General features: G+C 39.2%; 1 protein-coding gene across 4 annotated transcripts in view; it reads left to right on the top strand.

Annotated features, from left to right (window-relative positions):
* The first annotated feature begins 232 nt into the window (after window positions 1–232).
* The window catches only part of LOC149794183 (heat shock 70 kDa protein 12A-like), a 49,341-nt gene continuing 29,028 nt past the window's right edge, over window positions 233–20,545 (top strand). The window contains exon 1 of one of the 4 annotated variants that reach the window (XM_089968285.1): window positions 233–346. The gene's annotated coding sequence lies outside the window, so the exon portion shown is untranslated. Of the gene's footprint in view, window positions 347–4,391; window positions 4,513–14,626; window positions 15,004–20,545 lie in introns of those variants that run through there. The other 3 variants (XM_089968288.1, XM_089968287.1, XM_089968286.1) reach the window with 3 other exon arrangements.

The raw sequence follows: 20,545 nt of genomic DNA on the forward strand, positions 1-20,545 counted from the left end.
TACAACCTATAGTGTACTTAGCTTCGTAAATTGTAACACAGATAAGAGATCAACACACTTATTCTAGCATGCTAAAAAAGACCCTTATTCTAGCATGCTAAAAAAGGCCCAATTACTATGTGCCTGTAAATGTAATATATACACGCAAACCAGGTTTATTTACCACACCTTCTTAGGCAATCGAATTACATTGCGTGTAAAACACTTCCCTGTTTACTCCCATGGTGCTGGGCAGCCATTTTTAAACCGGTAACGAAGCTTGTCAGTGGAAATCAAACTTGAGTACAATTTTAGTTCGGTCCATCTGATTTGAGTGCATATCAAGTGCAGATAATTCGTGGGAAAGGTATGCTATTCTTATCTTCTTGAAATGGCCAAGTTGATGTATAATTTCTTCATTACAGAAAAGATATATCTCGCCTTGTTTTTGTTTACATAAAACGGGTCACCTTTATGATTTACTTGCGTGTAATAAGATCTAAAGTCCTCTGTAATATATGGATTGTCCCTTCTTAGTTTGAGAAGATTGGATGTATTTTAAAAGTCTTTGCGACACTTATGATAACAACATTCACAGTTTCTATTTCGAAAACCAATAACCATCATTTTGTTTCACTTGTATGTGTATATTCCCGCAACGTGTCCCAACAATAAGAACCGGTTCACACGACGACGGGTTTGCATATCATAACATGATCTTAAGTATCGGGCATACAGCAGGACAAACAGATTTCGTATTATGCAAATAAACAATATCATAGGGACGTTTTGATAAGTAGTGTGGGACACGTCAAGTTAAAATAAAATCGAAAAGCTTACAATCTTGGGTCTGATTTCAAGTTCAAGCCTGTTTTTTTTTTCTTCCATAGCAAACATATTTCCCTAATATAAGTATGTAGCATTTATAAATGGCTGACACACTATCAGTATATTTGCGGTGTTGTGTTTATCAGAGTCACGACATGCACACAAGGTGACTGCGAGCCTGTAAACTTGTTTATGAAGATTGTCATCATAAATATATGAAAGTGCATTTATTATGAAAGAGCGAAATCAAGTTGGCTACTTATTCCTTATTCCCGATTCAATAAGGAATAAGTAACCAGTTACCGATTAAAAAAGGAATAAGTACCCAGTTACTTATTCCAGATTCAAATATTTTCACATACATTTGAAGACTTATTTCTTATTCACACAGAGTGTTTTTTTATTCCTAATTCAGAATGTAATTGGTTACGACTTAGTTAACGCGGATGAAAGCTCTTTAGGGCATGCATTGGTGTAATCCTAACCGGACGAGAAATGCGAGTGTTATATAAAGCTGAATATAGACAGATCAGGGACTATATCTAGGAATGGTTTAGGATATTGATAGGAATACGTGTTTAGTAATTTGATATAGGATTAATTAGTTGTGTTAGGCATTTGGGTCGTGTCTTGTGATGCATGGCGTTATGTATTAGTATTTGGGTTCGAAAAGCTTACTAATGACGCAAGTAAACGGGAAACCACAAAAAAACGTACAAGTGTGAAATTGGAGATTTCTCTTATGTGGTCGTCATGTCCTTAAAGGAGAATTATGTGGCGTATTTACGAGTTTAAGAAGCCTTCAGCTGACTTTGACTATTGTCTTGAAGTCCTTGGAACTGGGGAACTTAGCATAATTGTAACTGATTTGCAGAAATCGGGATTACATAAAGGTGAGTGGAGGGCGGGTAAAGCACATGCTGCAAGAAGATTACATCTTACTTATACAGTTTGGTCGTTAAGTATCACCTCTAAAGAGATTTGAGAAGGACCATTCTTGATATGTTATCTCTAGAGGATAGTATAGTCACGAAAGAATTCCTGAGGAATTTCGTTGAGCCGATTTTGAGAAATCAGCTAGATGGCAAAGGTCTCGTACGACACATGATGTAAGATTATAATATAGATCCTTCTTTGACATTTTATTTCTAGGGCATAGAGGTCTATCCACGAAAAATGTCCTGACGAATTTCGTCGAAAGGAAACAGCGAAATAAGGGACGTCCTATGGGTACCTGTTATTAACCCCCTTCCACCTGAAAAACCAACAAAAACAACAGCAACACGCAAATGTTAATAGATTGTATCGACAGTTTGTATTAATTGAACACCTGCTAAGAGGATTTTGATTTCAACGTCTCTTGCATATTATCTAACTAGTTACACGGTCTAACAGTAGAAAAAGTTTTTAAGAAAATTCGTCGAGGCGATTTCGAGAAATCTACGGTTAGATGGAGGTCGAGAAAGATACGTGCCGTAAGAACATTATATCTTTAAACAGTTTTGACATCGAAACTTTTTTGATATTTTATCTCTAGGGGATAGAGTCAACTCTCGAAGGAAGTCCTGACAAATTTCGTCGATAGCAAACCGCAATATAAGAGGCGTCCGATGGGTATCTGGTACGAAAAACACGCATAGATTAATAGACTGAATCAAGAGTTTGTACTAATTGAACCTCTGATTAGAGGATTTTGATTTCAACGCTGGTTAGGCACCCGTGCTAAAAGTATAAAAAAATTAAAAAATAAATGCGTCGAATTGATTCCGAGAAAGTCGCGGTCATATACAGACGGTCGGGTATAACACATTCCGTATGAAATTGTATTTTACGTATATATTTGGGCCATTGAGTCCTTTCTTTATATAGTTTGACAAAGACCCTTCTTTGACATTTTATCTGAAGGAAGATTGAGTCTATCCAAGAAAGAAGTCATGACGAATTTCGTCGAGAGGAAACAGGGGAATAAGGTACGCCAGATGGGTGCCGGGGATGAACAACACGCAACTGTTAATATAATGCATCAATAGTTGGTACTAATTGACCCCTTTCTTAGAGGATTCTTATTTCATAGCCTCTCAAAGAGTATCTAAATATAGCCCCATTCTAACAGCAGAGCTGATTTCGAGAAATTCGCTGCTAGAGAAAGGAGGTCGAGTACAACATATACCGTTGTACAGTTGGACCATTACGTCCCTTCTTTAGAGTTTCGTTATGGACCCTTCTTTAATATTTTATCTCTAGGGGATAGAACACATCCACAGATATAAGTCCTGACGAATTTTGTCGTGTGGTAAGAGTGAAATAAGAGGTATCAGATGGGTACCGGGTGTGAAGAACACTCAAATATTCATAGATTGTATCAATAGTTTGCACTAATGGAACCTCCACTTAGAGGACTTTTTTTAAACGCCTTTTGGACATCATTTAGCTAGGGACCTGTTCTAACAGCAGGAAAATACAGATAAGGATTGGTCGTGCTAAATTTGAGTAGATAATGGAGATCGAGTACAACACATGCCATAAGATTATATCTTACGTTACATTTGGGACACCACGTCACCTTTACATTGAGTTTTGACATAGTCACTTCTTTGATATTTTATATCTCGGGGATGGAGACCACCCACAAAGGAAGTCCTGATGAATTTCGTTGAAAGAAAACAACGAAATAAGGGGAGCCCTATGGGTACCGGATATGAAAACACGCCAAAGTTAATAGATTGTATCACTAGTTTATACTGATTGTACTCCGACTTAAAGGATTTAGATTTCAACGTCTCTTGTACAGTATCTAAATAGGGACCCGTTCTTACTGTATGAAAGGTGTAAAGAAACTTCTTCTAGCTAATTTCGAGAAATTCGCAATTGGAGAAAAATGATCGAGTACAACACATGCCGTCAGAAGATGACATTATACCTAACCAGATGGAGGTCCTCACGAATATCGTCAAGAGGAAACGACCAAATATGGGTAGCGGGTTTGAAAACCACGCAAATGTTAATAGATTACATCACTTGTTTGTACTGATTATTATCCAACTTAGAGGATTTTTATTTCAACATCTCTCAGACATTATATAATTAGGGACCGGTTCTAACATTAATCAAGGTTTGAAGAAAATTCTATGAGCTAATTTCGAGAAACTAGCGGCTAGATAAAGGAAATCGAGCAGTACACATGCTGTAAATTTATATCTTGCGTTTAGATATGGGCCATTACGTACCATTTTAACTGAGGTTTGATGTTTACTTCTAGGGGATTGCGCCTACCAACGACGTAAGTCCTGACGTATTTCGTTGAGAGGAAACAGCGCAATAAGGCGCCCCCTATATGTCCCGTGTATGAAATACTCGCAAATGTTAATAGATTGTATCACTAGTTTGTACTAAGAGTACTCCAACTTAGATGATTTTGATTTCAACGTGGCTTGGTCGGTATTTAAACGGGGACCCATTTCAACAGTAGGAAAAGTTTTAAGAAAATTTTTCTAGCCGGTTTTGAGAAATTTTTGGCTAGATAGTCGAGTACAACGCTTGCCATCAGAAGGTGCGATCTTACATATATTGTTGGGTCATTACGTCCCCTCTTAAGATTTTGACATAGACCTTTCTTTGATATTTGATTTCTATGGGATAAAGTCCATCCACAAAGGGAGTCCTGACGAATTCGTCAAGAGATAGGAACGAAATAATTGGCGAATGGTAAGTACCGGTTATAAAAAACACGCAAATAGTAATACATGGTATCTATTATTTTTACTAATTGTATTCCAACTTGGAGGATTTTGATTTCAGCTGCTCCTGAACAGCGTCTAATTAGTGATCCGTTCTAAAAGTAGTAAAAATTGGAAGAAATTTCTTCGAGCCAATTTCGAGAAATTCGCGAGTGGATGAAGGAGGTCGAATACAATACACACCGTATGAAGATGATATCTGACGTTTTCAGCTGGGTTATTGCTTCCATTCTTGAGAGCTTTGACACAGGCCCTTTCTTCGATATGTTATATATAGGTGATAGAGTCCATCCATGATGGAAGTGCTGACGAATTTTGTCGAGAAGAAACATGGAAATAAGGGCGTCCTATGGTTACTGGGTATGAAACAACCTCCATTGTTAATATATATTATCAATAGTTTGTACTAATTGCGTTTCTGCTTAGATGATTTTGATTGCAACGCCTCGTTGATATTATCTAGTGAGAGACCCGTTCATACAGTACGAAAAATTTGAAGAAAATTTGTCGAGCCCATTTAGAGAACTTCGCAGCTAGACGAAGGAGGTCGGTAACAACACATATCGTAAGAAGATTATATCTTATAAACACTTTTGGGCCATTACGCCCCCTCTTTAGAGTTTTGACATGGACTCATATTATATTCTAGAGCACATCTACGAAGGAAGTCCTGACGAATTTCGACGAGAGGAGTCTGCGATATAAGTGGGAGTAGGCTATACGACCCGGGTATGAAAAAAACGCAAAAGTTAATTGATTGTATCAATAGTCTAATAATTGTACACATATTTAGAGGATTTTGATTTCAACGTCTCTTGTACAATATCTAAATCAAGACCCGATCTAACAGTATAAACTGTTTGAAGAAAAGTCTTCGAGCCGATTTCAAGATTTCGTGGCTAGACACAGGAGTTCGTGTGATATGTTATCTCTTGAGGATAAAGTTCACCAAAGAATGAAGACCTGACGAATTTTGTCGAGAAGAAACAGCGATATAAAGTGCGCTCAGTGAGTGTCGTATATGAACAACACGAACATGTTAATATATCGTTTCAATAATTTGTACTCGTGCTTTAGAGGATTTTGATTTCAGCGTCTCTTGGACAGTATCTAAATAGGTACTCGTCCAAGTAATAGGAAAACTTTCATAAAGATTACTTGAGCGGATTTCGAGATATCAACGGCTAGGTGAATAATACATGCCGTTAGAAGATTATACCTTACGTTTACATTTTGACCAATGCGTCCACCCATTCTAGAGTTTTGACGTAGAACATTCTTTGATATTGCATCTCTAGTGTATAGATTCTACCCACGAAGGAAGACCAGTCGAACTTTGTCGACAGTAATAAGCGAAATAAGTGGCGAGCTATGGGTACAGGGTATGAAAAATAAGCAAATATTAATAGATTATATCAATAGGTTGTACTAATTGTACTCCTACTTAGCGGATTTTGATTTCAACGTCTCTTGGACATTACGAAAATAGAGATCCTTTCTAACATAAGGAAACATAAGGAAACATTAGAAGAAACTTTTTCCAGCCTATTTCTAGAAAATCGCGGCTAGATAAAGCATTTAGAGCTCTACACATGCTGTAAGAATATATCTTACGTTTCAATTTGGACCATTACGTCCCCTCTATATTCGGTTTTTACATGGACCCTTCTTTGATATTTTAGCCCTAGGGCATAAGGTCGGACTATGGGTGTCGGGTATGAAAAATACGAAAATGTTAATACATCAATCATTTGTACTAATTGTACTCCGGATCACAAAACTGATTTGGAGGTTTCTTCAATAGTATCTAATGAGGGACCCGTCCTAGCAATAGGAAAAATTTCAAACAATATTTGTCTCACCGATTTCGAGAAATTCGCGGCTAGATAAAGGGGTTCGGACCGAACACACGCCGTAAGAAGATTATATCTTACGTATAATGCTGGGACATTACCTCCCCTCCTTAAAGAGTTTCGACATGGACTCTTCATTGACATTTCATCTCTGTTTGATCTAGGAAGCAAGTCCTGACGGATGTCAAGTAGAGGAATCATCCAAATAAACGGATCCTTAGAATAGCGGGTATGAAATACATGCATAATATAGATCGTTTTGAGCAATAATAAAATATAATTTGTAGTAATTCAACACAGACTTAGAGGGTTTTTATTTAAACGCCTCCTGGAAAGTATCTAGCTAGGGATCTGTTCCAGCAGCAGGGAAGTTTGAAGAAAATTCGTCGAACCGATTTGGAGAAACTCGCTGCTATATAGAGGGGTTTCAGTACAGAACAGGTTGTACGGAGATTATACCATAGCTATTACGTACCGTCTTAAAAGAGTTTTGACATGTACTTATCTTTGAGAATTTATGTCAGGGGATAGAATCGACCCGCGAAGGGACACCCTATGGTTACTGGGTATGAAAAACTCGTACAATTAGGATCGATTGCATCAATATTTATTCTAATATGGCACATATTTAGAGGATCTTGATTCATCGCCTTTTCGGCGGTATCTAGATTTGTATATGTTCCAACATTAGGAAAATTGTTAATTAATTTCGTCGAGCCGATTTAGAGAAATTTTGGGCTAGTTCAAGGGGTTTGGGTACACTGCATGCTGTAATGAATATCTTACATATACAGTTGAGACATTACGTATCCTCTTGAAAGAGCTTTGACTTGGATCCTTTTTTGACATTTTATCTCCCGGAGATAGGGTCGACCCGCGAAGACCGTTCTGACGAATTTCGTCTGTAAAAATCAGGGAAATAAGGGGTACCCTATGGGTACTGGGTATGATAAAAGCACAGTGAGGATCTAGTGGATCAATCATTTTTAATTTGACCACTACTTAGATGATTTTGTTTTCAACGCTTCGTCGGCGGTATCTAGATTTGTGTGTGTTCCAACAGTATGAAAATGTTTAAAAAAATTAGTCGATCCGATTCCGAGAAACGTTTGGCTGCATAACGGGTTTAGATACATTGCTTCCGGAAGAAGATTATATATTACGTATACAGTTGGGACATTACGTTCCCTCGTTGAAATGAACACTTCCTTAAAATGTTATTTCTGTTGAATGGAGGCGACCGACGAAGAACGTCCTGACGAATTATGTCGACAAGAATCAGCGAAATTAGGGGTTTCCTATGCTTACTAGGCTTGCAAACATGCACAATGTCGATCGATTGTTTCAATATTTTTACTATTTGAACCTCTTCTAAAACGATTTAATTTCAACGCTTCTTCGGCGATAAATAACCCGGTATCGCTTACAACAGGAGGAAAAGTTGAAAGAAAATTCATAGAGCCGATTTCGAGATTTTCTCGGCTAGATAAAGACGTTAAGATCACACATGCCGTAAGAATATTATATCTTACGTGTAAAATTTGGATATTACGTACCCTCTTAAAGAGTTCTGACATTTACTCTTCTTTAACATTCTATATTGAGGTCATAGAGGCGATGCCCGAAGTAATTTTCGTTTCATATAAGTTAATTTTAGTTTCATTAGCGTTTATGTTTAAATATTGGCGGGCTTTGTAGTGCCTTCTAGCGTTTTAGTTTGGGTCACGTGATTCGGCCAGGATATATATGCGTAACAACTGTTGCTGCAATGGACGTGTGTTATGCTGCGGTATTATGTAAAGACGTCCCCTTTCAAGTGAAGCAGTACAAACACCCACCGGAGCAAGCACATTTGGTCGTAAATCGCCGAACAGAGAAAGGCGATGCTAGTGAATTTAAAAAGTGTATTGACAAGGACTTTCTTGCACCAGGATACAGGCGCTACCAGGCTCGTCCAAGAATCGCGGAAATCTTGCGACAATGCACATTTTAACTGATAATATCTTTTGTCTCATCATTTCGCACTGTTCGTCTCTCTGTGTGTCGATCTTGATCTAGTAACGATGCTCAACCACGACCTTGACGAGAACACAGTCAATTACACTGCCGGCGACTGCGACCAAGTCAGCGACACAGTCGACAAATCTGCGACTCATTCGGGTCCCAGTCGGCGATTCTGCGACCAAGTTAGCGACACAATGGTTGACTCTGGGACCCATTCGGCGACTCTGCGACCAAGCATTTAGACCCAGTCGGTGACTCTGCGATCATGCTGACAAACCTGTCGGTGACTCTGCAACATAGTCATCGACACAGTCGGCGACTCTGCGACCAAATGTGCGACCCAGTCGGCGACTCTGCAACACAGTCAGCAACACAGTCGACGATTCTACGACTCACTCGGACCCATTCGGTGACTCTGCGACACAGTCAGCGACACAGTATACGACTCTGCAACCAAGTCTGCGACACACACACAGACACACAGACACACACATAGCAAAGACACACACATAACACAGACACACACACACACACACACACACACACACACACACACATATATATATATATATATTAGAGTCTACCCACGAAGGATGTCCTAACGAATGTCTTTGAGAGGAATCAGCGAAATAAGTGGCGCTTTTTCGGTACCAGATATGAAAACCCCACCTTTAGCATAGATTATCTCAATACCTCTTACCTCAACTCACTATAAAATAAACCATCCACCCTAGAATTTCATCATAACTGCAATTTGTGATGCTTTTTCCTAGCAATTGGCTAATTAGTCGGGCTGAGTACACCAACTTCCCCAAATCAATGAAGTGATGACTTAAATCTATGAAATCCTTAAAATGGAGAGCTAAATGCAAATGGTTGATACTCCAAATTTAGGGATGGGTCGGTGTAAAAACTGTATAAATAGGAGACGTATTAGCTCAGATGTAAACGTAATATAAAGTCTTTCGTCATGTGTTGTGCTCGACTAACTTTATCTAGCCGAGAATTTCTCGACATTGGCTTGACGTGTTTTCTTCCACTTTTTCTTTCTGTTATATACATAATATCCAAGAGGCGTTGTAATCAAAATCCCATTAGAAGAGGTTCAGTTAGCGCAAAAGTTTGATACAATCTAATTACTCAATTATGAGTAAGAATGAGAATAATGCTAAAAAATCCCTACATGTGCTCAGACAGCTACTACAGCATAAAGTCTGGATGATGGTCGTCATCATCGCATGTCACTTGATAGAAATACACGTATAATTCAAACAGACATAAAACATTTTACGAAAGGAAGTCACCATTTTACTGCTTTTTCTTTCATTAGCGAATTGCAAGCTTTTCTTTTAATGTGCCATGCCCATTTAGATGGTGATGATCATCTATACCGCTTATTCCAAACAGTACTGAACAATTAAACACACCATGTTCCAAGAAGAAGATAGGAGAGAGAGAGAGAGAGAGAGAGAGAGAGAGAGACCCGTGTCGGAAACTATTGAACATGATAATAGCCATCTTCTAAACATTAATGATCCTTAATCGTAATCTCCCACAAGTGGACCACGACAGTAACTCAAGATCATCTGGTTTTTAATAATGTTAAATAACACCAGCTCTCTCGTTTCTTTCCATCCCAAACTGACAGAAAAGAGTGGTAAAACGTTGAAAAAAATAATGATCAGTGACATTGTTTTTACGATTATTGGATATATAATATAATTTACTTTGCTTTTTTGTGTGGCTCGCATGGCTTTTCCCCCACTGAGGTCAGGCTGTTGATTTTGTGAGGGGGGAAACCATATCTGCTTCGAAAACGATACCCCAACAACAATGCGTTATGTGTCAGCAAAGCATAAACTTACTGCAAATTTTTGCATATTATGTGAATCTGGATATAGATTAACAATGATAAGACATGTTTATTTTTACATGATTTCTGTATTACCATGTTGTGCTTATGGCAATGACAATACATGATACGGCGCTCCTTCACGCAAATAGGTTGCTCTTGAAAGACTAATTCTGTATTTAGGGGGCACTCTATAGATATTATGAACTTCGGAAATAGTAGCAGATGTATGGTGAACTGGTTTACATTTGCAACATACACAATGGAGAAAATGTTAGTATACCTATATGTTACTTGGATGTGTTGTGGCTGAATGTTTCATTGGATATTGTGCTTGGAGAAGTTGTACATGATCTAAGCACACAGCCATGTAAAACTACTGCTCCCTTGTACTCAAAAATTCGGACTGAATTAGTCAACGTACACTATCGCTGGCAGTTATTAAAACATGGAAAATGAATTTTGCCGGACTAGACAATACAGCGTCTGAAAGTGCAATGAATGAATTACCAAATGTATAAAATGTGAGAGAAATAAAACGTTATCGGCTCTTGTTTTTACAAGTTACCTCTGAAGTCCAGGAAGTGAAAATGATCAAGTTGAGCGGGCATTATCTGATGTTAAGCCCAGCTGTATAATCTATAACTTGTATTAAAACTATCGATCATACACCAAAAAAAAGAAAAAATAAAGGCTCTTTGAACTATACTTAACATATCCAAGGTATTTTTTTACATGCCATTATAAACAGTGAGGAAACCAGGGGATATTCTTGTTCTTTAAAATTCTAACCCCATGCAAAATACCAAACTGTAAAGCGCCACCGTAATTCAGTACGTTGTGCAGTAAGCCTTTCAAGAGTGATTTGTTTTCACTGCAGTAACACTGCGAGTGTGTAAAGCAATATGACCATATAAGAATATAACACTAAATTATACTCATCACATGAATATTAAACCTAATACATTCTCAAGAAACTGTATACATTTAAAGACTTGGTCATACTTACGGCAGGATGATAATTATGTACAAATGTGTAACAAGATAACCGGGTGGATTTCGTATTTACAATAGAACCCTTCTAATGGTGACACAAATACAATGCTTAATGATAAATGACTTGAATGAGAAAATAATTATGATTAATGCATGTGTACATAATATCCAAATATTGTATAAATTAACATAATCCGCGCGAACTAATTAATGAAAATACAAATAAATGACCTTACATCGTACAAGGACAAGGGTTGAATGATTCACAGTGATTTCACAACGAAAGACAGGGCCTGGAGTGGTCGAGGGGTCTAAAGCGCCATCTCACGTCTGTCTGCGTGGGTTCGAGTCTAGTATTCGGCTAATGTAGATATGTGAGAAAGCTTGCCACTAGCTTCTTGTGGGTCGGTGGTTCTTCCCGGGGTTTTCCGGGTTCTTCCTCCACCATTAATACTGGCCGCCATACATAGCCTATCGTGTGCTGTAAAATGGCGTTAAACCCCACAACAACAACAACACAACGAAAGAATGATGTGTTTTACTCAAATAGTAAAACTGTGGTATAAATAAAAGGATTTATACAATTCCGTGACAAAATGTATCTTTAAATAGTTAGTCTTTCTTTCTATACGTCGTATATTTTTGCTTACATCTTTCATTCTTTCATTATTGGTAAACATTAGTGTTTTTTTTATCTGATAACATTTTCGTAATAAATCTGTTCGTTTACTCTATTTACGATACCATGAGTAGTATAAGACGGCAATCGAGCGTCGATGTTCAACAGGTTAAAACGCTTATAGTATCCAGCTGTTAATTTGACATGGGAATGGAAAATTGGAGTCAGTAGAAATTTATCAATATGACGCTATGTTGAAATATACCGGAAAAAATGTAATGCCTAAAGATTGGTTCAACGGTTTCCCAGGACTAATCTATCTGTCTGGAAATGTAATAGGTTAGAGTTTGTCTGCCTTCTAACTGCAATGAATATTATGTCGTAGGTTCATTGTGTGTGGGTCTGGATGAGCTCTAAAAGGAATTGAATGCACTCACTAACAAATTGCTACGTATGCTACCGATGGTACGTTTTAGAATAACATTTTGCTAGCTTCACTGTCTGCTAGAGGTGTTTTGCAAAAGGTTGGCAAATATTTCATTCATCAGTTTGTGAAGACGAGTGTTATTTTGCTAATTATAAAAGGAATACAGTACGATTAGCTACGCGTCATAATTTAGGATACAGAAAACCGTCCTGAAGTATGTTTTGCCAAAACAGCCAACCGCAACATACATGTATATTACTAGTATATCGTTGCACGCCTATGTCAAAGTAATTGGATTTATATAGCTGTTTCATATTACACACTCCATATGCGATGCAGTCTTGACGAAATTATTAGTCTCTGACACTGAGTTTCAAAATGTTATATTTGAAAACTTGAGTTTGAATTGGCACGAAACGAAACAAAAAAGCCAGGCCAGCGTAGCTTTGAAGTTGTACGATCAAGACACATAGAATACCGTCATGGTGAACAGTTACCACATCACAAAATCCCCAATAATAATGGATAACTCCATATTACAGTGTAGAATCTCCATCGGGGTATTCAACAATCGTTCGATGTTTTGCGGAAAATCCATGAAAGTCAACATCATAAATACATCTGAAAGCATGTTTTATAAGCAATCAAATGCAATTATTGCATTGGCAATTTATCTAGAATATTACATTCATTTTAATGATTTCACTCTTATTAACTCTTTGTGGGGACTTTGAAACAAACCCGGGAACTTTCGAGGTTAATGAAATTTCTTTACTTCAAATAAATATTAGGAGAATTTGACAAAACGTGATTACTTAGAAAGTATAGCGGAGGAATTCCCAATTTTATGCTCTAGTGAAACAATCTCCCTACTTAGCCGTGTCGCAAAAATCTTTGAAAGATACATTTTTAAACACATATATAATTACTTTCATATAATACGTCTTTTTTATTAGTATTAATCAGGATTCCTTCCTAGTCACTCCACTGTTTTTAAACTTATTGAAATGTATCTTAGTATTTGCAGTTTATTAGAACAATTCCAAAATTCTTGTATTTTGTGATCTATCAAATGCTTTCGATCGGGTCTGGCACAGAGTGCTATTATTTAAATTGAAGTAATACGGAGTTTCATGTAATCTGATCAAATGGTTTGAAAGTTATTTAAGTAGTAGAAAACAAGCGATGGTTTTGCATGATATGTATTCACGGGAAATGATTATAAATGATGGTGTGCTTTTAATCTGTGTAAACGATACTGTCGATGATACGAGCTCTCTCGCTCGTCTTTTTGTTAATGACTCATCTCTGCATTATTTATCCCCCTATTGGGCTGAAATAGAGCTTGTCATGAATCATGACCTAATAAAATTGTATAACTGGTCGAAGAAATGGCTCTTAAAGTTTTAATTCAAAAAAGACAGTGGCTGTGTTTTTCACGAACAAAAATGGAACAAACAATCCTGAACTTGTTTTTGATAATACTGAACTTAAATATGAAGATTCTCATCGCCATCTATGATTATTACGTTTATCAAATACCAAATGGACTTGTCACAATGATATTAGTTTAAAACAGCATCATGTCAAATATCTAATCTAGAAAACAAAAACATAAACTAAGTAGACAAATTTTATCAAAACTGTATATAACTTATATCTGGCCTATCTTGAAATATGCCAGAGTAGTCTGGGACTGATGCTCATTGATCGATTCAGAAAATTTGGAAAAACTACAGTTTTAAGCGGCAAGAATAGTTACTAGACTTCCAAATTATACTAGCAGGCAATCTCTCTATTTTGAAATGGTGGGAAAGTCTGCAGTCCAGAAGAAAAAGAAAAAAATTACTAACACTCTGCAACATTAAAATGATTTAAACTTTAGACTATATCTTTGAATTACTCCTGTCTCCGAACAAACAAATTAGAACCTTCGAGGTTCACACAAAATGGTCATTTGCAGTTTCGGGTTAAATTTTACCAAATCATCTTTTATGCCTTTAACAGTGTCTTTGTGACGCAATATCGAACAGGATAATCACTGTAGTATATCTTACAGTGCTTTGAAAAAGCGTATATGTCCAAAATTTGTATCGAGCAAAATGCCTAGTATTATTAATCGAACACTGGATATTATCTATACTAGATTACGACACAATGTAATTTCAATATAAAGCTGATTTTTACCGTGTTCAACTTGCTGACACTCCTTTTTGTTCATGCGGTTGGATCGAAACCTCCATGAACTTTTTCACGTTCTGTCCCAAGTGCAAAAGAGAAAGAACTGAGTTTGTTTGTGTGTGCGTGTGTTTGTGTGTGTGTGTGTGTGTGTGTTTGTGTGATTTTGATTTTTAATGTAGCTTTTAAAAAATTCAGTCATATCGCTACAATGTCCTCATTTTGGTAGTTTATAGTGATGTTTAGTACTTGGGTATCAAGCAGCAGATATGTAGCATGATGTCCCAACCAGTCACATCATCCTGACATCAGACCGACCAGTCCTAACACTAACCTCTTAAGGTTGAGCGCACAGCGTGGCAGTGGTTAGCACCATTTTTATAAGTCTTTGGTATGACTCGGCGTTCTCGACATGTTCATTGATTATTATTTAATCACGGCGAATCCTTCCACGTTGATTCCAAAAGGAGACCAAATAATAAAATCACACAATATCAAGCCTGTTATCAACAACTGGAATTGTATCCAAAGTAGTTAAGTGGGGCACTATACGTACAATGGAAATTAGCATTACGGAGACCCCTGGGTGAATATACGTACAATGGAAATTTAACATGGCGAAAAATCGTGGGTTAATATACGTACAAGGGGAATTAACATGGGAAAAAATTGTGGGCCGATATACGTACAAGGGGAATTTAACATGGGAATAGAGTTTGGGGGTTGTTTAGGGATCATTCATTCATTAACATAAATGGTACCGCATTGGTCTTCTTCTTGTCCTTAGGCTACGTCTCACTGTTGGTCCGTAAATCAGCACTCTTTTCAGGCATCCTTGTCTTTCAACGTAGATCCTACGTATCCACAGGCTGGTGTTTGTCCTGTGGACAACGGTCCACTTGGATCGGACATACATGAGCATGTCCGTCCGGAACATCATGGAAGACACAAGCGTAGAAGATTGCACATCGGTCCACATCTTGAAGCGACGAGAACAAGTGAATCAATGCAGTGAACTGCGCTTATTTATAGGTACAGGAAGGATTGAAACGGATTGAATTCATTCACCAATCCGAACACGCGTTACAAAATTCAGTCAGCTCGCATCCAATCCGAAGAGAGCAGTCTGTGACGTCACGTGGTCTATATAGATTCGTTAGCGCTTGTGTGCAGTCAATCTATGCGACAGTGATTCAACATGACGGAAACTCAGAAAACGATCCATTGGGGTGCACCAGCAGGGGAGACTGCCCAAGGGAACCCGGACTTACTTTCAGAAGAGGTACATTGGGATTTTGTGGATTTTCTTACCTCGCAAGAATTTGTTCCGGTACCTTCGTTACCTTCTTCATTACCGCAAGTGGAGAATTTTAGACAGAGACAGAAAGAAGAATTGGAGAAATTTATGCAACGACAAAAGGAAGCGGAACAAGCTTTTCTCCTACAGCAACAGCAACAGCAACAAGAAGAGGTAAGAAAAAAACAACAGCAACAACAGCAAGAAGAAGTAGCAGCAAAGAAACAAGAGGGTGAAAATCAAACGGCTACGGTACTGTTGGACATTTTAGCGGAGTTAAGAAGTCTGAAACAAATGTATCAGACTTCTTTATCACGACCGAAGAGAATACGACTTTCCCGAGCTAAACACGCCAACCCTGTGACTAAGCCTGTCGTACCACCATTAGTGATTTCAACCCAATCATCAGAAGTAGGCCTTGGCCGTGGCAAAGGCTTAAGGCAGTTAAAGTTGATTGGTTAAACTCACCCCTACACCAAAATAAAAAGGCCCTTTTCAGGGCCACCCACATTTCTCGAAAAGAAATACAATTTCAATTTGCCAATAACTCAAAAATAACCCCCACCCATTTTACCCTTATAGTACGTGTCTGTGTATGAGTGCGTGAGTGTAGCTTCTTATTTTAAAATCAAAACTCAAAGACACTTACCTTATATCATTCATGTATTCTTTTATCCATTTTTTACAATCCAATTCACAACACAACACTTTAATTAAAAGTTCATTGACTTCTTCTTCCTCCTTGTTTAGTCTCTCTGTTTTTTGAATTTCTTCACCGTTTTTTCCTCATTTTCTTCCCTTCTTCTTTTCTTCTCCTGTTTCTTTGCTTCTTTTAAATAGAATTGTCTTCTTTCTTCCTCTGAAGAATCCCTCTCTTCTTTCGAAGAATCCCTCTCTTCTTCCGAAGAATCCCTCTCTTCTTCTGAAGAATCCTTCTTTTCTTCTGACTCCTCTTGTTTCTTTTTTGGGCAATCTGGAGACCAATGTCCTTTTTCTTTACAATAATAACAGGTATCTTGACTTTTGTCTTTTTTAGCCCCTGTTTTTTTTTTCTTTTTTGACGGTCTGGACACTCTGAAGACCAATGCCCTTTCTTCTGACAGATATAGCAAGTATCCTGACTCTTATCTCGAAAGGAAGGAGAGTAGTCCGTCGGCTGGTCTGAAGAGAATTTTCTAATGACCCCTCGCAAAGCTCTGACGAAACGTTCCATCTGGGTAGTCTCTTCCATCGTTCTCCTCGGTTTGAGAGTGAAATGAATAGTGAAAGGACAAGACACACCCTTTTTATATACGCTGGTTTGCCAAGACTATAAATTAGTCTATGGTGTTTAAACTTGAGTCATTTGACGTTTTGCACTCAAGATGAAACGATCCCATTCATTCGAGAAGAAAGAAAAAGAAGAAGAAAGTAAGAGGCAGAAACGTGATCTATCGCCTCGTTCCAGGGCTGAAATCTTGGCACAAATTCATGCCAGTGATTTTGAATAGGACATGAGTGAACCAGAATCCGAACCCTCTAAACCAAGTTCACCACCCTTAGTCAACCCTGAAAAGTACTATTCCATTCGAGAGACGGAAAAGCGCTCCTCTAGAAAATTTAGAACCACGGCTTACACCTACACGGTGAAGTTTAAAGATTTCAAGGCCGACGTACCATTGGAGAAAGCAGAAGGGTTTATCACCGAGATGTGGGATTCTTTGCTCACCGCACTCAAGCGACAATGTCAACCCAAAGAAGACGATCGCTTGACACTATCCATAGATCACGACGGTTTGAAATCCCCTGTTTGGATCGAGTTTAGCAGACCTGCAGAACTAACCCTTTCCAAAGTCATGGACAATATTCAACACGTACAACAATCTAATGACCAGTTTGACATCACCGATGGTAAAGCCACACTGAAAATGGCTCACGTCTCTCTTCCTCAAGGGACAGGACGCAAAAAGATGTTATTGGTGAACGAGCTTCGCAGCATTAAGCGTAGTCTTGTCCAAATTCACAATCCTCATGACCAGATGTGTTTAGCCCGTGCCATCGTGGTGGGACGAACCTATGCCAACAAGAACGACACGACAGAATGGAAAAGAACCTGGAACACTATTCAACGATCCGATCGAGCCAAACAACGAAACGAAGCAGAACTCCTGTTGCAACAAGCTGGCCTGTCCAAAGACACACCCTGTGGCATTCCTGAGATGCAAAAATTGCAAGATGCCCTAGCTCCACGCTACACCTTGAAAGTGTACCCTCAAGAAATGCGCGGGTCTCTGTTGTTTCGAGGCCAGGATTTTAAGGACGGAAAATACATTCACCTTTATTATCACGATGACCATTTCGATACCATTACCAGTATCACCGGATTCCTGGGATACAGTTATTATTGTGAGAAATGTGATTATTTTTATAACAATCGAGAGCAATACAAGCATTGTGGATTGAAATGCCCAGGATGTTTGGCCTCTCCACTCTGTCTGAGCGAAGAACCAGTGCCTTGTTCAACTTGTCTGCGCACGTTTGTCAGCCCTGCCTGTTACCAGCAACATTTGAAAACACAAGGTTCACAGAAGAAATGTGCTTGGCAACTCCTGAGATTGTGCCCTACGTGTGGACAAGGCATACTTACCAACAATGCCAAGGCACACGTATGTCGAGGAAAGAAAAAATGTCACATTTGTCACCACATCGTGGACTTGGAACACGAATGTTACGTGCAAAAATACCAACCCCCACCAGAGAAAGAGGACGGTCACAAGAAGAAAGGCAATTTCATCTTTTTCGATTTCGAATGCATGCAAGAGACTGGCATTCACATCCCTAATTTCTGCGTGGCTCATCGAGCGTGCGAGAAGTGCATTCAAGAACCTATCTTCAGTCATTGCCCTCACTGCAGCAAGATTCCCGGAGGGCGTGAAAAAATCTTTCGGGGACCAAACACGTTAGCCGATTTTACCCGATGGGTCTTAGACCCCATCGACAAGACGTGGAACCAAGAGGACATCGAACGTTACTGAGATTGTCATCGTCATGCCACGGTGATGGCTGACAATTTCTCCGGATACGATGGACAGTTTCTTTTGAGGTACTATACGGAACATGGCACCGAACGTCCTAAAGTGATTTTGAACGGAGCCAAAATCATTTTCATGCAAGTGGGACAAGTGCAGTTTAAAGATTCGATGAGTTACTTGGCCATGCCTTTGAGTCGAATGCCTAAAACGTTTGGAATGACAGAAATGGCTAAAGGGTACTTTCCACACTTTTTCAATACGGAAGCCAATCAACACGCCGTTCTACCCCATTTGCCTGAGGCTCACTATTACGACCCCGACAACATGCGTACCGAACAACGAGAAGCTTTCTACGCTTGGTACCAGGCTCATGCCTCTGACCCCTTCGACTTTCAGGAAGAAATGTTAAAGTATTGTCGTTCCGACGTGGACATTTTACGACGTTGCTGTGGAAAATTTCGAGAACTGTTCATGGAACACGGAGGGGTCGATCCTTTGAAAGAAGCTTGCACCATTGCCAAAGCGTGTTCCTTAGTGTACCGCCAACGATTCATGCCTGAAAACACCGTGGCTGTCATCAGTCCTCAAACGACCCACTATGTCAAACGTCAATACTCGGTCAAAGCCCTACGTTGGTTACATTACTTGTGCGACAAGGAAGACAAGTGGATTCAGCATGCCCGCAACGGAGGAGGCGAAAAGACCATCGGAACGTATTCGGTCGATGGCTGGGACTTAGAAAACCCCAAGATCGTGTACGAGTTTAACGGTTGCTTATTTCACGGATGTCCCGTCTGTTACCCTGACCGTGACACTAAAAATCAGTTTTTGCAACGAACCATGGAAGACTTGTACCAGGACACTTGTCAGCGACGCCTAAAGTTAGAACAGCAAGGATACCAAGTGGTGGAAATGTGGGAACACGAGTACGATCACCGTTTGAAAACCGATCCCGAGTTTAAACGCCTCGTGGAAAGTTACCAGTTCATGGACCCGCTGAACCCGAGGGATAGTTTGTACGGAGGAAGGACCAATGCCACCTGTTTGCTGTACCAAGCCGACGAAGAGAAAGGAGAAGAAATCAAATACTTGGACGTGTGTTCGCTGTATCCCTACGTGTGCAAATATTGTCGCTTTCCTGTAGGGCACCCGCAATTGTTGACGGAACACATCGACCTGAAAAACATTCGACAATACGAAGGCTTGATCAAGTGTAAAGTTTTGCCTCCCACGAACCTATACCATCCCGTCTTACCTCACCATTGTCAAGGCAAACTGATGTTTCCCTTGTGCCGTACTTGTGCCGAAACGTGCAACCAGGACCAACCTTGCCATCACAGCCAGGAAGAACGTGCCTTGACGGGAACCTGGGTCAGCGTGGAATTGTTCAAAGCTCTGGACATGGGATACCAACTGTTAGAAGTGTACGAAATTTGCCACTTTCCCAAGACACAACAGTACCACAAGGGTGACCCTACTCAGAAAGGCATTTTCGCCGACTACGTGGATGCCTTTTTGAAACTGAAACAAGAAGCCAGCGGCTATCCTTCCTGGTGTCACACTCCCGAAGACCAAATACAATTCAAAGAGAAATACTACGCACAAGAAGGCATCTCTCTAGACCACATCGAAAAAAACGAAGGCAGGCGATCGTTTGCCAAAGTGATGTTAAATTGCTTGTGGGGTAAAATGGCACAACGCCCGTGTTTACCCAAGACGGAGTATTTGACAGAACCTTCCCGCTACTTCCAGATGATTCACGAC

This window comes from Sinohyriopsis cumingii, chromosome 8, assembly GCF_028554795.1.
Source record: "Sinohyriopsis cumingii isolate HCF-2022 chromosome 8, ASM2855479v2, whole genome shotgun sequence".
In the NCBI taxonomy this organism is placed as follows: domain Eukaryota; kingdom Metazoa; phylum Mollusca; class Bivalvia; order Unionida; family Unionidae; genus Sinohyriopsis; species Sinohyriopsis cumingii.